The sequence below is a fragment of the Schistocerca piceifrons genome, chromosome 1 (genome assembly GCF_021461385.2).
Source record: "Schistocerca piceifrons isolate TAMUIC-IGC-003096 chromosome 1, iqSchPice1.1, whole genome shotgun sequence".
NCBI classification, from domain to species: domain Eukaryota; kingdom Metazoa; phylum Arthropoda; class Insecta; order Orthoptera; family Acrididae; genus Schistocerca; species Schistocerca piceifrons.
In genome coordinates this window covers 434186685-434202331 of record NC_060138.1, presented here as the reverse complement: position 1 = coordinate 434202331, position 15647 = coordinate 434186685, and positions in this window count along the sequence as shown.

Here is a 15647-nt window from a genome sequence, read left to right as displayed (position 1 = left end):
TGAGAAATGCATTAGCACAATAACTGAAAGGAGCAGCAAGTGACTTCAAAGATTAGACAGCTCTAACTCCCCCGACCCCCACCTCCTCTGCCAGACAGAACGTAACCACGCTCTGCGGCTGCCAATTGAGACCCAGAACAAGGATCGGGATTAATTAAAGGAAAACACTCTGAAGGGTGGTCCAACTTGATACGTCATTTATCATTCCCAAAAAAGTATTTGTGTCTAATAACAGTTCTATCATGGGTAAACTGACAGCTACCAAAATTATTGCGAAAGAAAATTTTTAAATTAAATTCATAATGTATAAGAATATTTGAATTAAACATAAAACTACAAATAGTACTCCAAAATGTAACTGTGCAACTCAGTGGTGGCCCAATAACAAAGACTTTATTAATTAAATAAACCTGCGGTGGCGCTCTGTTCCCAAAACTAGGTCACAGCTGACAGCTAATTCCACAACAGGCCTTGAATATAAGTTCAAAAACCACAACATAAAAAACATTAATAAGCATATGTATCCACTAGTTAATTAGCTGTCATATAGATAAGATACTGTCAGGCTGCCCAAAGACTACCCACATGTAAGACCGAAGCAGTAGTAGTACTTCACTGATTGACCGCAAGCCTGTTCAACATAAATCAATTTATGCACTTAAATAAACTACCCGGCTCCTACAACGCAATTAAAATGATAATGACACATAAACCCTTATTTTTTGAAAGAAATTGTTTGCCAAAAGACCCTCGTCAAGCGCCGAAAAAGGCCTTACAATATCAGAATAACTGAGTCAAGTACCACTAATCCGGCAATATCCCCGCCGTCGCACGATAACAATATAATAATAACAACATATTCCTCCTGACGCAAGAACGGAAGATTCGCAGAATCGTATGTGACCTGCCAACACTTAGGCCTCGTGCGATGACGGGAGAGCCGCCGAAGCAGAAGAAACCGCGTCGCTGCCCCACATCAGCAGAACAGCACCGCGTCAACCGTTGCCGATACAAGGCTGTCAACATACACTAAATAACAAACAGCAAAACAAGTTTCGTAAAATTAACATACACAGCAATACTTAAATGTGCAATTCAACATTTAACTTTTAAATTTTCATTGTGGGAGTGGCCTGATCATAACATTGTAAGTTAACTTTCCCAGCAATAACAAGAAGCAATGTACAAGATCACTTAAAAGAATAAATATATAATAGTTCAAACAAAATTTAAAAGGCAAAGGGGCACCTTTACGGGGTCTTATACGGGGCTAATAGTCACTGTAATTGGGATACGCACCAAATGGCACATGACCAGTTAACTGTGCTCCAGTATCCCGAAGTGCTCCTCAACACACAGTAAGAGAGTTCACAAATACAAAATGCACACGCACATACCAACACACCTGCCTACCTTTAGTTACAGGCCCAATCCAACAACTCAACCCTGGAAGGTCCACGATATCTACAATAAACAGAAATTACAATCGGTGCTATTAAATACTCAGTAATAACAAACTACTGTTTCAAGCATAAGATTAACATTGCAAAATACTAGCTTGGTGGATACAGAACCCACCAGATAGAAACTCACAGCTGAAAAGTGATCACCGAAAGGTATAAAGAAACTGGATTTCTGGCCAGTTAACACCAGGCAGAATTAACAGTCTTTAAGTACAGTAATTACTGAACATTCCTCATATATAAGTTCAAACAAATTGCAAAGAGTCCAGTAGCTTCAGGACTCCAGGTACGAACGAGATAGTACTGCCCTACTGCTCATGACAGCCAACAAGCTGTTCAACGCATCTTGCCCACTAAACTCGCCGGTAGCAACGGTCAACGGTGCTAACTCGCTGCAGTCGCAAGGAATCCGAGTAGTGAGGCATACCCTTGAAGCTCCGTGTCCGTCATACCACTCGCTACCATATAGCCTCAGAGGGAACACATAACTCAGCAAAGATTATATGTGGAGGGCCAGAGTCTTTGGAACGCGCTCACAAGTGGCGCCATTAGGATCGCGCACGCCCTCACAGAAGCTCCGAAGGCTCAATAACTCTTACAATGATAAGGCATCTAATTATAATTTATTATTTAAATTTCACAGATTCATAAAAAGGACCATAAAAAATTCTAGCGTTTCACCTTATAAATTCGTATTTTAACTTTCTATTTTTCTTCCTTTCCTATTTTTTACGGTTATAGTCATCGTTAGACCAATTCTGTCGGCACGTTAGCACACCACAGGACACATTTTTAACTAAAAGGAGGTTAAAGCCACCAGGTCATTGCTGTAGGAGAGGACGACGCGATGAGAGACGAATGGGACGAAAATGGGCAAAAACCGGTTGCCGTCGCTTGAAGCGAGTCATAGAAAAAGCAAGGAAAAAGGCCGCAAAGTATTGCACAAGATGAAACCCCAGTTTGCTGAAAATTACAAGAGCCGAATATTACTTCACGTTAAATTCGCTTCGCCTTACTATTTCCAAATAATAAACTAAAATAGTCGCAGAACTGTATCAGCAAAAGTTTCAAACAAGATAAGTAGAAGTGGGAACAGTAGCTCCGCCGAAATGGGGATCCCTAAAAGCAGCAGACTCGTGATGCATCACGTGTTCTGTTGTGCTCCTACAGTTAAAACATGGTATAATTTGGCAGAAAAAGGAGATGAGGGAAGGACTGTTAGCAATGAACAACGTGCCGTTTCTGTCTATCGCTCTGAAAATTAATCCAGTGAGGACCGCCATATTCCAGATATTTCATGCAATACGGTAGTGCACACAGCTTCCAAGCGTATGGATAATTAGTATTAATGCATCCGGTGGTCTCTTACCGTGGCACTCCAGCTGTTTGTTTCCAGTCCGCTGCTAGAAGATGTAATTACCTTTAGAGCTTGTGTTCGCCCTGCCGAAGTGCCTGGTATCAGGCATCCCGCGGTGCGCACCACTCTCGTCGGCTAACCACGCTCTGCAGCTGAGACATGGAGCATTAAGCCGGCCACCAGCCATTAATGGTGAATCGGACAGTTCCCTAATGAAGCAGGTCAATTTTCTGTGGTACCAGCCCGTGCACCGTTGCTTCGCTAGGGGCTCTTGCACTGTTATAGAGCAAATCGTCGCTAGATGAGGTCAGGCAATAAACTCTTCTGAACACGATTAGCTGAAACGTCATCCTCATCGTTTCAGATTGGCTTACCAATACGCTCTCAAGGTATGCAGTACAAGATAAAATGGCACGAGAACATCAAACTGATTAAATAAATTTGTTTTAGACTGGGATACTCTACAAAGGTTTTGCAACTGGTCAGTAAATATTTTGGCACTTTGCGATACGCTGCTGAGTCTACGCTATAGTGTGTCGGACCGCTCTCAGGGCCCCGATTCGTACCTTCCGCCGGTAGTGCTCAGACCGACTGAGATAAACGCTACAATGCCTCTCCCCATCTGTCTTTAGTTTTCATACATGTTGAGAGCTTTGCATACGTGGGAAGTTGGGGAGAATTACTGTGGGCTGATTAGTGTGTCGTGACTCGATAAACTGGTCGGCTACAGTCACACTAGTTTAAGACAAAATTTCTGTCTACGACGAAGTTTCGGTCATAAAGTTAGTGATACAAAACAATACGAGAAGGGAACTTATCGCCCTTAAATATTCTGGAATAAAATATCACAATAACAGTATGAAAAATGGAGTGCAGGCTCAGGTTGCCAAGTTTGGTTGAACAGACATTTATGAAGTATTAAACGAGATGACGAACGGAATTTCTTCGAGGCAGATAGCATATCGTCGCTGCTGCCATTTATTTCATAACTCTGCGCATGTCTCGTTCGAAGGCACTGCAAACCTCGTTTGCTAATTCCACTTTTGAGTCCCTCATGACTTTCTCGTAATAGACATCAGGAAACAGAAATATTTGTGAGATATTGTCAGGAGCGAAAAAGTATCAAATGCTCGAATACTTGTCCCACAGCAATTCTTAGACCGAGGGAGCGTCTGTGAATTAACGAGCATTTAGCTCTCATTAAGTATATAGGGGAAAGAATCAGCCTACAGGATTTGTGAAACGTACCCTGTCTTCCAGGACCGCCTGCCACAAAGGGTGCAGATTCACCACGAGGTGGGGAAACTCACAGGTGTCTGTTGTCTCTTGAGGCCTAAGCGCTGTAGTGTGCGAGTGAGACAGACGAGAACCTACGTCATAGGGAAACAAGTAGAAGCCTTTCGTGGCCAAGGAGACGTAGCAGTGTTAAATATGGTGGACCTAATATCGGCCATAGAGAGAAACATTTATGAAAAGTATTTAATTCTATAAGATTGCTGGGAATCAAGCCACAGTAATTTTAATCTGCCATCCTCCATAAATTTTCATGGTGATCCCAATAAAACTTGGCTATCGATAATATCTATAATAGTTCAGGAATTACTGTTAAAGTGAAATTGACTAGTCTTGTAACAAATACCTGAATGCTAAAATCTGAATGCTTTGGTCGACCTTAACGATCGACATTTCATATAGAAGCGCATCATTAAAATGACAAACATTGTAAATATCAACTCTGTAACTTTATTTGTTTAAAAGATATGGGAAATTTAAATTATAAGTATTTTCAATTAAGCATCAGATTATTATTTCCTCGACACAAAACACACTGAACGAAGACAGTAAGACACCTTATTGAATCACTGGATAATAGAATATCACAATAAAGTTTGGTGCATAATAGTTACTTTTTTCTTTATTTATTTATCAGAAAGCACATTGGTGCAAGGCTACTGGCCGTGACATTTAAAATTAAGAAGGAAACTGTATTGGTTTTATGTAAAAGAACTTAAAATTTATTACGTAATGGATATTATTGTTACTTTATTTAGAAGGTGAAAGTGGTCAGTAAATAAGCTGTAGTGAATCAGATGGACGGCTTCAGGAAAGGAACTGCGCTGGTCAGTTGAGCGATGATGTTTGTCCCGCGGGAAACGCGGTCGGAGACGGGCAGAGGGCAGTTCGGCGGGAGACACAAAAGGGTACAGGTGGTCGGTTGGTCTTTAGGTAGCTAGGAAGTGAAACGACTTAGAAAATTTCACGTTGTGTGGTATCACGGGCTATAGTCTCAGAGAGGCGAGCAGCCGCGCGCCTGTTGTGAACTCTAACTTTTCGTGCAGATCATTTGTATTTTGCGATGACATTGTGAATTATGGATCTGTGTCAAATGGATATGCACTCGAGTGCAATAGTAAATCTAAATACGATCACTTTCGCTATTTGTTTTCTTTCTGAATAAACATTATTCTAACCAAGTCGCAAATGTGTGGCGTACTTCATTTATGGGACGTTAATTTAGATCCCGATTTTATTATTACTGCTATTATACGTTACGTTAACATTGTATTTCACAAACTTGCCATCAGCGAGACAATTTAACCAAAAACTCACAAGTGTCTAATTTAGGGCGTGTAATGTGACACTGTGGGGCGGCAGGTGGAATGAATGTAGTTATATAATGTTTGGTTTGTAATGTAGAAAAGATTGCATTTCCCGGCCGATTAACCATATGTGGGGCGGCGGGTGGAATTAATTGTTGTTTAAATATAAATAGAATGTTATGTAGAAAAGAAAAGATGCATTTCCCGGCCGATTAGCCATATGTGGGGCGGCAGGTGGAATTAATTGTTATATAAATGTTCCTATTATTTATGCTGTTGTTTTACCGTTCTCAACACTGGCTCTCTAACTACAATTTTGGCAAGCGGAAAGTGATTAGCAAAACGTGAAGCCCATAATTAGAATTCCTAGTGCCCACTTCATCTGAGAAATACACTTATAGCTACAGCTTATAGCTCAGAGGAATTAGGAGATTGTCTGGGATTCAGAATCAAAAACGATCCTGTAAAAACGTTCGCTATATTCTGAAAGTCACAGATAAAAAAAAAAAAAAAAATGAATCCACACAATCCAACTATCAGAGCAGTACAGAGTCTAATGCGCTGATGCAACTATAACTGTTCAAATTAAATGTTTAAGTGAATGCTCGCCATAATTTCATGATAATGTTCATCAAACGCCACGCTAAATAATGGTAGAATGTTTGTCCCGCAGCGGCACGTGAAAATACGACATACGCAAACTGAAGACAGAACATTAAAGTCATCCCAGAATTAACACTTCACTCGAGAACGATTTCATGGTTACTCATATCCCGAGTAACTTATTATGGCATCCGAGGCTGTTCATAGCAATGTACCGACGCGACGCGACTCCCGACCCAGATGGTGCGCTAATCAGTGTCTGAAGAGAACTGGGTCCTTGCTTCCTCGCGCAGCGTTCGTATATATAAAGCTGTGGTGCGGACGGCTAAGGGAACGCCTGATCAAATCGGCTCTCCCAACTAGCCGCTGGGCTAGTAATGCACCACTTTAAGTTATTGAATAAATCATCGCTTCCTTTGCTGATGGCCGATGAAGCTCTCAATTTAAATGTGCAATCAGCACACAGGTAAGTAATGATAATAAAAGTCTGACGTGGCTAAGTCAATTATTTTAGGCGAGAGAATTAATTTAATTATACTACATGCAGTAGACGAGCTCTGAACTTGCCCTTTGGAGATACGCTGTCGCTATAGTTATATAGTTATTGAGGTGAAACTTCTCACATCTTTATGATTATAGCGGATCTCCATTCTACTCAAATTTAAACATCCTAGCCTTATTTATTCGCCTACTTAATCCATCTTGCTTCCTTAATTTTTAAGACGGAAACCAGAAAACCATGAATTTCAACTAAAATTCTAATTTGTGAGATCCAGAATACTGTTTCCACTAAATTATTATGAAAAAGGAATCCAAATATAAATTTTTAAGTATCTAGCTCTTTTCTGTTGCGCCAATGATTTTTACAGAAAAACGTCCAAATTTCGAAAATGGTTAAAGTTATTGAACTGACATTCAACACGTATTGATTTAGTATTACTCCTGACATGCTAGAACCGTTTCAGGTTATTAATTCGATTTTTAAAGTATTTCGCAACATTTATGACGTCAGAGCTAGGCTGGCACACAATGGAAAGACTGATGTGAATTTTATACAGCGTGAATAGGCTGCTTCCCTACAACACGTGCGTTTCAGCCCCTTGACGAGTTTCAGCCAAGACATTTCGACTAAGAGGAACCGCATGTGAGTCCGAACCTGTTTGGGGTGATACCTCGCACGTCTATTCTTTTGAATGGATTGTACAACACAGGTCGAGAAGTATTCAGTGGAAAGTAAAGCCTTCCACGGAAAACCCATCACGTACCCGATGGAACAGTTTAGATTACTTCCTCTGAATGTGGCCTGATGTTGTACAGTTACAATAGGAAGGCTCATACACACACTATGTGATCAAAAGTATCCGGATACCACCAAAAACGTACCTTTCCCATATTAGGTGCATTGTGCTGCCACCTACTGCAGGGAATCCCTATCAGCGACCACAGTACTCATTAGACATCGTGAGAGAGCAGAATGGGCGCTCCGAGGAACTCACGGACTTCGAACGTGGTCAGGTCACTTGTATCATATGTCTGTACGCGAGATTTCCACACTCCTAAACATCCATAGGTTAACTGTTTCCGATGTGATAGTGAAGTGGAAACCTGAAAGGACACAAAAACATACAAGCAGACCTCGTCTGTTGACTTACAGAGAGCGCCAACAGTTGAAGAGAGTCGTAATGTGTACTAGGCTGACACCTATCCAGACCATCACACAGGAATTCCAAACTGCATCAGGATCCACTGCAAGTACTATGAAAGTTAGGCGGGAGGTGAGAAAACTTGGATTTCATCGTCGAGTGGCTGCTCATGAGCCGCACATCACGCCGGTAATCGCCAACGACTACTCGCTTGGTGTAAGGAGCGGAAACTTTGGACGATTGAGCAATGGTAAAACGTTGTTTGGTGTGACGAATCAACCTGTGCTCTTTTCCAATCATTTGGAACCTTCCGTTCACCTAGAGACTTGCGGTACACGGCTGTTACGAGGGGTGCAAGTTCTTTCGCGTACTCTGTGTAGAATGGAATTGGTATCCCGTCAGGTCCAGTGGAATTTCCTGTGTTGAGTGATTTCAGTTGCTTTTCTACTCCTTGGACACTTATTACGATGTCAGCCATTTCTACGTTAGTGCGAAGATTTAGAGAAGGAACTGCAGTGCGATCTCCCTCTGTGAATCAGCTTTGGAAAAAGGTATTTAGTATTTCAGCTTTATGCGTGTCATCCTCTGTTTCAATGCCATTATCATCCCAGAGTTTCTGTATATGCTGTTTCCATCCACTTACTGATGTAACGTAAGACCAGAACTTCCTAGGATTTTCTGTCAAGTCGGTACGTAGAATTTTACATTCGAATTCACTGAACGCTTCACGCAGAGCCCTCCTGAACCTAACTTTGACATCGTTTAGCTTCTGTTTGTCTGAGAGGTTTTGGCTGCGTTTAAATTTGCAGTGAAGCTCTCTTTGCTTTCGCGGTAGTTTCCTAACTTTGTTGTTGGACCACGGTGGGTTTTTCCCGTCCCTCACAGTTTTACTCGGCACGTACCTGTCGAAAACGCATTTTACGATTGCCTTGAATTTTTTCCATAAACACTCAACATTCCGTTGATTTTATGAGATTTATTACAAGTGCTTTCGGCAATGCTCGACGCATGTCATGGACTGCGTGGCCTCTCCCGCTGGAGATTCAAGTCCTCCCTCCGGCACGGGTGTATGTGTTGTTCTTAGCATAAGCTAGTTTAAGTTAGTTTAAGGAGTGTGTAGGTCTAGAGACCGATGAACTCAGCAGTTTGGTCCCTTAGGAATTCGCACACATTAATGCTGTACGGTCCGTGTCTGGTAGTACATAAGAAGGTCCTGGTCTTGCTTTAGCTGTGGCTTTTCTTTCGATTTTACGCTTCACAATCACATCACAAACAATCGTTTTGGGTAGCGTGAAGGGATTTAATGTCCCTCATGGAGCTTTGATATAACATCCAATGTGTAGTGCTCATTCGAAGGCATTTATCACTCATACATCTACATCTACATCTGCGTGAATACTTTTCAAATCACATATAAGTGTCTAACAGAGGATTCATCGAAACATTTTCACGATTATTATCTTAATCTCGTACAGCCCGCGAAAAAAACGAACTCCTATCTCTTTGCGTGCGAGCTCTGAGTTCCCCTATTTTATTTTGATGATCTTATCTCCCTATGTAGGTCGATGCCAACAAAACATTTTCGCATTCGGAGGAGAATATTGGAGATTCTCTCGCCTCTATTTCGAGATAATACAAAACGTGCTGCTCTTCTTTGAACTTTCTCGGTGTACTTCGTCTGTTCCACACTACTGGCCATTAAAATTGCTACACCAAGAAGAAATGCAGATGATAAACGGGTATTCATTGGACAAATATATTATACTAGAACTGATATGTGATTACATTTTCACGCAATTTGGGTGCATAGATTCTGAGAAATCAGTACCCAGAATAACCACCTCTGGCCGTAATAATGGCCTTGATACGCCCAGGCATAGAGTCAAACAGAGCTTGGATGGCGTGTACAGGTACAGCTGCCCATGCAGCTTTAACGCGGTACTTCAGTTCGTCAAGAGTAGTATTGTGACGAGCCAGTTGCGCGGCCACCATTGAGCAGACGTTTTCAATTGGTGAGAGAGGTGGAGAATGTGCTGGCCCGGGCAGCAGTCGAACATTTTCTGTATCCAGAAAGGCCCGTACAGGACCTGCAACATGCGGTCGTGCAAAAAAAAAAAAAAAAAAAAGTGTGTAATTCTATGGGACTTAACTGCTTAGGCCTTAGGTCATTAGTCCCTAAGTTTACACACTACTTAACCTAAATTATCTTAAGGACCAACACACGCACCCATGCCCAAGGGAAGACTCGAAAGTCTGCCGGGACCAGCTGCACAGTCCATGACTGCAGCGCCTTAGACCGCTCGAGCGGTCGTGCATTATCCTGCTGAAATATAGGGTTTCGCAGGGATCGAAGGAAGGGTAGAGCCGCGGGTCGTAACACATCTGAAATCTAACGTCCACTGTTCAAAGTAGCGCTCCTGTCTGTGATACAGCGGCAAGGGTAAACTCAGCCATGGCCTCCGAGCTGATAGTCCATGCTGCTGCAAATGTCGTCGAACTGTTCGTGCAAATGGTTATTGTCTTGTAAACGTCCCCATCTGTTGAATGAGGGATCGAGACGCGACTGCACGAACCGGTACAGAAATGCGGGTAAGATGCCTGCTAGTGATACGAGGCCGTTGGGATCCAGCAAGGCTTTCCGTACTACCCTCCTGAATCCACCGATTCCATATTCTGCTAACAGTCATTGGATCCCGACCAACGCGAGCAGCAATGACGCGATACGATAAACCGCAATCGCGATAGGCTACAATCCCACCTTTATCAAAGTCGGAAAGGTGATGGTACGCATTTCTACTCCTTACACGAGGCATCACAACATCGTTTCACCAGGAAACGCCGGTCAACTGCTGTTTGTGTATGAGAAATCGGTTGGAAACTTTCCTCATGTCAGTACGTTGTAGTTGTCGCCACCGGCGCCAACCTTATGTGAATGCTCTGAAAAGCTAATCATTTGCATATCACAGCATCTTCTTCCTGTCGGTTAAATTTCGCGTCTGTAGCACGTCATCTTGGTGGTGTAGCAATTTTAATGGCCATTAATGTATCTTGTAAGGATCTCACACCACGAAGCTGTTTTCTAAAAGAGGATGGACAAGTGTAGGCTGCCTCTTTGGTTAGCCTTCACCATTTTCTATGTGTTCTTTCCAATTGTTCGTAATTGCAATCCCTAGGTACTTAGTCGAATTCACGGCTTTTAGAATTGACCGATTTTGCGTGTAACCGGAGTTCAACGGATTCCTATTAGCAGTCATATGGATGACCCAAACTTTTTATTATTTACTGTCAATTGCCAATTTTCGAACCATACCGATATCTTTCGATATCATTTTGCAATTTGTTTTGATGTTGTGATGACTTTACTAGTCGATAAACTGAGTACGACATGATGTAATTGGCATTTCCTTACTAGGTCCCTATCCCCTCCCCTACATAGTCTATAATGGTAACGGAACGTGATTTTTAGTGGATGGCATGAACCCGCTCTTCCTGGACTGGTTCGGTCGTCCCTATGGAGGGACGAGCTGTGGCTGCTCATAGTACAAGGGTCACTCCGAGAGAACTGCACACTATTCTTTTTAAAAAAAATACAGTTTTCGTTCTGCATGTGTGAACGTTTTACAGTGTTCCTGCTTGTTTTCAAACTTAGGTCAACCTGTTCCCTTGAGTGGCGCCGCCACACCATGTCTTTAAGGTGGCTGCTACACTTGACGTTCATCAGAAGCAACGTGCCGTCATACCATGTCTTCAAGATGGCTGCTGCACTTGACGTTCGTCAGAAGCAACGTGCTGTCATAGAATTCCTGTGCTGTGAAAACGAGACAGTGGGATATTTCACAAGAGGTTGAAAAAGGTGTATGGAGATGCTGCTGTCGATCGCACTACAGTTAGTCGGTAGGCAAGCAAGTTACGTGATGAAAGCGGGTACGGCAGTATTGAGGATTGTCCTCGCAGCAGCAGGCATCGTACTGTACACACTTCAAGCAATGTGCAGTGAGTTAACGAATTGGTGTCTGCTGACAGACGCATCACAGTGAACGAATTGACACGCTACGTTGGGATAGGGGAAGGAAATGTTTGCAGAATATTGAAAGTGTTGGCGTTAAAAAAGGTTTGTGCCATGTGGGTTCCCAGGATGTTGACAGTGGCTCACAAAGAAACAAGAAAATCTGTATGCAGCGAACTTTTGGAACAGTACGACAATGGTGCAGATGAATTTCTTGGAAAAATTGTGACAGGTGATGGAACATGGCTGCATCATTTTTCACCAGAGACGACGAAGCAATCAATGGAGTGGATCATGCAAATTCATCCAAGAAAAAAAAATTAAAAACCACACCTTCTGTTGGAAAAGATATAGCTACGGTGTTTTTCGATTCCGAAGGACTCTTGCTTATGGACATTATGCCAAGTGGTACCACCATAAATTCTGATGCGTATGTGACGACACTGAAAAAAGTTCAAGCTCGACTGAGTCGTCTTCGACTATATAGGCAAAAGCAGGATGTTTTGCTGTTGCACGCCAATGCACGGCCACATGTCAGTCAAAAACCATGGAAGCAATCACAAAACTCGGATGGACAACACTGAAAAATCCACCTTACAGTCCTGACATGGCTCCATGTGACTGTCATCTCTTTGGGAAACTGAAAGACTCTCTTCGTGGAACAAGTTTTGAACAGGATGACATCCTTGTGCACGCGGGCAAACAGTGGCTCCAGCAGGTTGGTCCAGAATTTTACCGTGCGGGTATACAGGCGCTGGTTCCAGGATGGCGTAAGGCAGTTGAGAGGGATGGAAATTATTTGGAGAAATGAAAATATTGTTCCTAAAGGATGTGTCTACACACTGTAAATCGTTCAGACATGTAGAATAAAAGATGGATTTAAAAATAAAATAGTGTGCGTTTCTTTTGGAGTGGAGTGTGCTCCCTGCCGCCGTTGGATAAGCAACTGCAGCAGCAAGTCGTATACCCTTAGCTTACTTATTTGTTACATAATTTAATTCTTAATTTCTTTGCGTGTTTTTGGGTACTTGCATTGTTTAATTCATAAATTTCGGGCGTATTACAGTATTTGAGAGTTGTAGCATCGCGATTTAGTGTTTACTTCGTAGATTCTTACTTAAATTGCGTGTGAGTTTCGTATAGGAGGTGTAATTTAGAGTTTTAGTTACTGTAATCGTAAATTCAGGCAGATTGTAGCTCAGTCGTTAGGCATTTGTACAGGTTAGTTCATACATTCTTTGCGTGTTTCCCTTGCGTTATCTAGGCACGGACTCGTCTTTCAGTAACTGTTGTTCAACATCGATTAGAATGGACAGGGACTGCGATTGCTGTGTTCGGATTAAGGCTGAGTTGGCATCCCTTCGCTCACAGCTGCAAGCGGCGCTGACTTCGGTCGCGCAGCTTGAGGCTGTTGCCAATGGGCACCTCTATGGGGAGCCGGGGATTTCAATCTCGTCCTGTCTGTCCCCAGATCGGTCTGCCGCTGTGGTTGCCCCGGTTGCTTCCCACAGTGGGGCTGAGTTCTCGCCTGTGGTTGACTGGGAGGTCGTTCCAAGGCGTGGCAGGCAGCGAAAGACGTCCCCGGAGGCTGATCAGAAAACCTCCCCGGTGCGTCTGACAAACAGGTTTCAGGCACTGTCTCTGGCTGAGCAAGATGCAGCTGCATGCCCTTTTTCAGAGGATGATTCTCAGCCTTCAAGGTCCGGGCAATCGCAGAGGTTGGGCTTATTGGTAGTTGTGAGCTCCAATGTTAGGCGCGTAATGGGGCCCCTTAGGGATGTGGCGGCTAAGGAGGGGAAGAAATCCAGTGTGCACTCCGTGTGCATTCCGGGTGGAGTCATTCCTGATGTGGAAAGGGTCCTTCCGGATGCCATGAAGAGCACAGGGTGCAGCCAGCTGCAGGTGGTAGCACTTGTCGGCACTAATGACGTGTGTCGCTTTTGATCTGAGGAAATTCTCTCTGGATTCCAGCGGCTATCTGATTTTGTGAAGGCTGCCGGTCTTGCTTACGAGATGAATGCAGAGCTCACCATCTGCAGCATCGTTGACAGAACTGACTGCGGACCTTTGGTGCAGAGCCGGATGGAGGGTCTGAATCAGAGGCTCAGACGGTTTTGCGACCATGTTGGCTGCAGATTCCTTGACTTGCGCCATAGGGTGGTGGGGTTTCGGGTTACGCTGAATTGGTCAGGAGTTCACTACACTCAGCTGGCGGCTACACGGGTAGCGGAGGCTATGTGGCGTGGACTGGGCGGATTTTTAGGTTAGAAGGCCTCGGGAAAGTACGGGGTGTGCCGAAATCTCAAAGGGTGCATGGAATATACAGGATGTGCTTGGATAAAGGAACAGTAGGAATTGTAGGTGTAAATTGTTGTGGTTGTGCTGCGAAAGCCCCTCTGCTACAAGGGCTAATAGAAAGCACAGAAGCTGAAATCGTTATAGGTACAGAAAGCTGGCTAAAGCCTGAATCAATTTCTGTAGAAATTATTAAGAAGTCTCAGACGTTATTAAGGAAAAACACATTAGGCAGATTTGGTTGTAGAGTGTTTGTCAGCAGTGGTTTATCTTGTAGTGAACTCGAAGTAGATACTCCGTGCGAATGGTATGGGTGGAGGTTATACTTAACAGCCGAACTAAGTTAATAATTGGCTCCTTCTACCGATCCCCAGACTCCGATGATATAGTTGCTGAACAGTTCAGAGAAAATTTGAGTCTCGTAACAAATAAATACCCCACTCATACGGCTATAGTTGGTGGGGACTTCAACCTTCCCTCGATATGTTGGCAAAAATACTTGTTAAAAACCGGTGGTAGGCAGAAAACATCTTCCGAGATTGTCCTAAATGCTTTCTCCGAAAATTATTTCGAACAGTTAGCCCACGAACCCACGCGAATTGTAAATGGTTGCGAAAACACACTTGACCTCTTAGCCACAAACAATCCAGAGCTAATAGAGAGCATCATGACTGATACAAGGATTAGTGATCACAGGGTCGTTGTACCTAGGCTCAATACCGTTTCTTCCAAATCCACCAAAAACAAACGCAAAATAATTTTATTTAAAAAAGCGAATAAAGTGTCACTAGATGCCTTCCTAAGAGACAATCTCCATTCCTTCCGAACTGACTATGCAAATGTAGACGAGATGTGGCTCAAATTCAGAGATATAGTAGCAACAGCAATTGAGAGATTCATACCCCATAAATTGGTAAGAGATGGAACTGATCCCCCATGGTACACAAATCAGGTCCGAACGCTGTTGCAGAGGCAACGGAAAAAGCATGCGAAGTTCAGAAGAACGCGAAATCCCGGAGATTGGCTAAAATTTAGAGACGCGCGAAATTTGGCACGAAGTTCAATGCGAGATGCCTTTAATAGGTTCCACAACGAAACATTGTCTCGAAATTTGGTAGAAAATCCGAAGAAATTCTGGTCGCGTGTAAAGTACACAAGGGCCAGACGCAGTCGATACCTTTGCTGGGCAGTGCCGGCGGTACTGTTACCGACGACTGTGCCGCTAAAGCGGAGTTATGGAATGCAGTTTTCCGAAATTCCTTCACCAGGGAAGACGAATGGAATATTCCAGAATTGGAAACACGAACAGCTGCTAGCATGAGTTTATTAGAAGTAGACACCTTAGGGGTTGCGAAGCAACTCAAATCGCTTGATACGGGAAAGTCTTCAGGTCCAGATTGTATACCGATTAAGTTCCTTTCAGATTACGCTGATACAATAGCTCCCTGCTTAGCAATTATATACAACCGCTCGCTCACCGATAGATCTGTACCTACAGATTGGAAAATTGGGCAGGTCGCACCAGTGTTTAAGAAGGGTAGTAGGAGTAATCCATCGAACTACAGACCTATATCATTGACGACGGTTTGCAGTAGGGTTTTGGAGCATATACTGTATTCAAACATTATGAATCACCTCGAAGGGGACTTCGCACGAAGTAATGGCCGCTATCGATAGGGG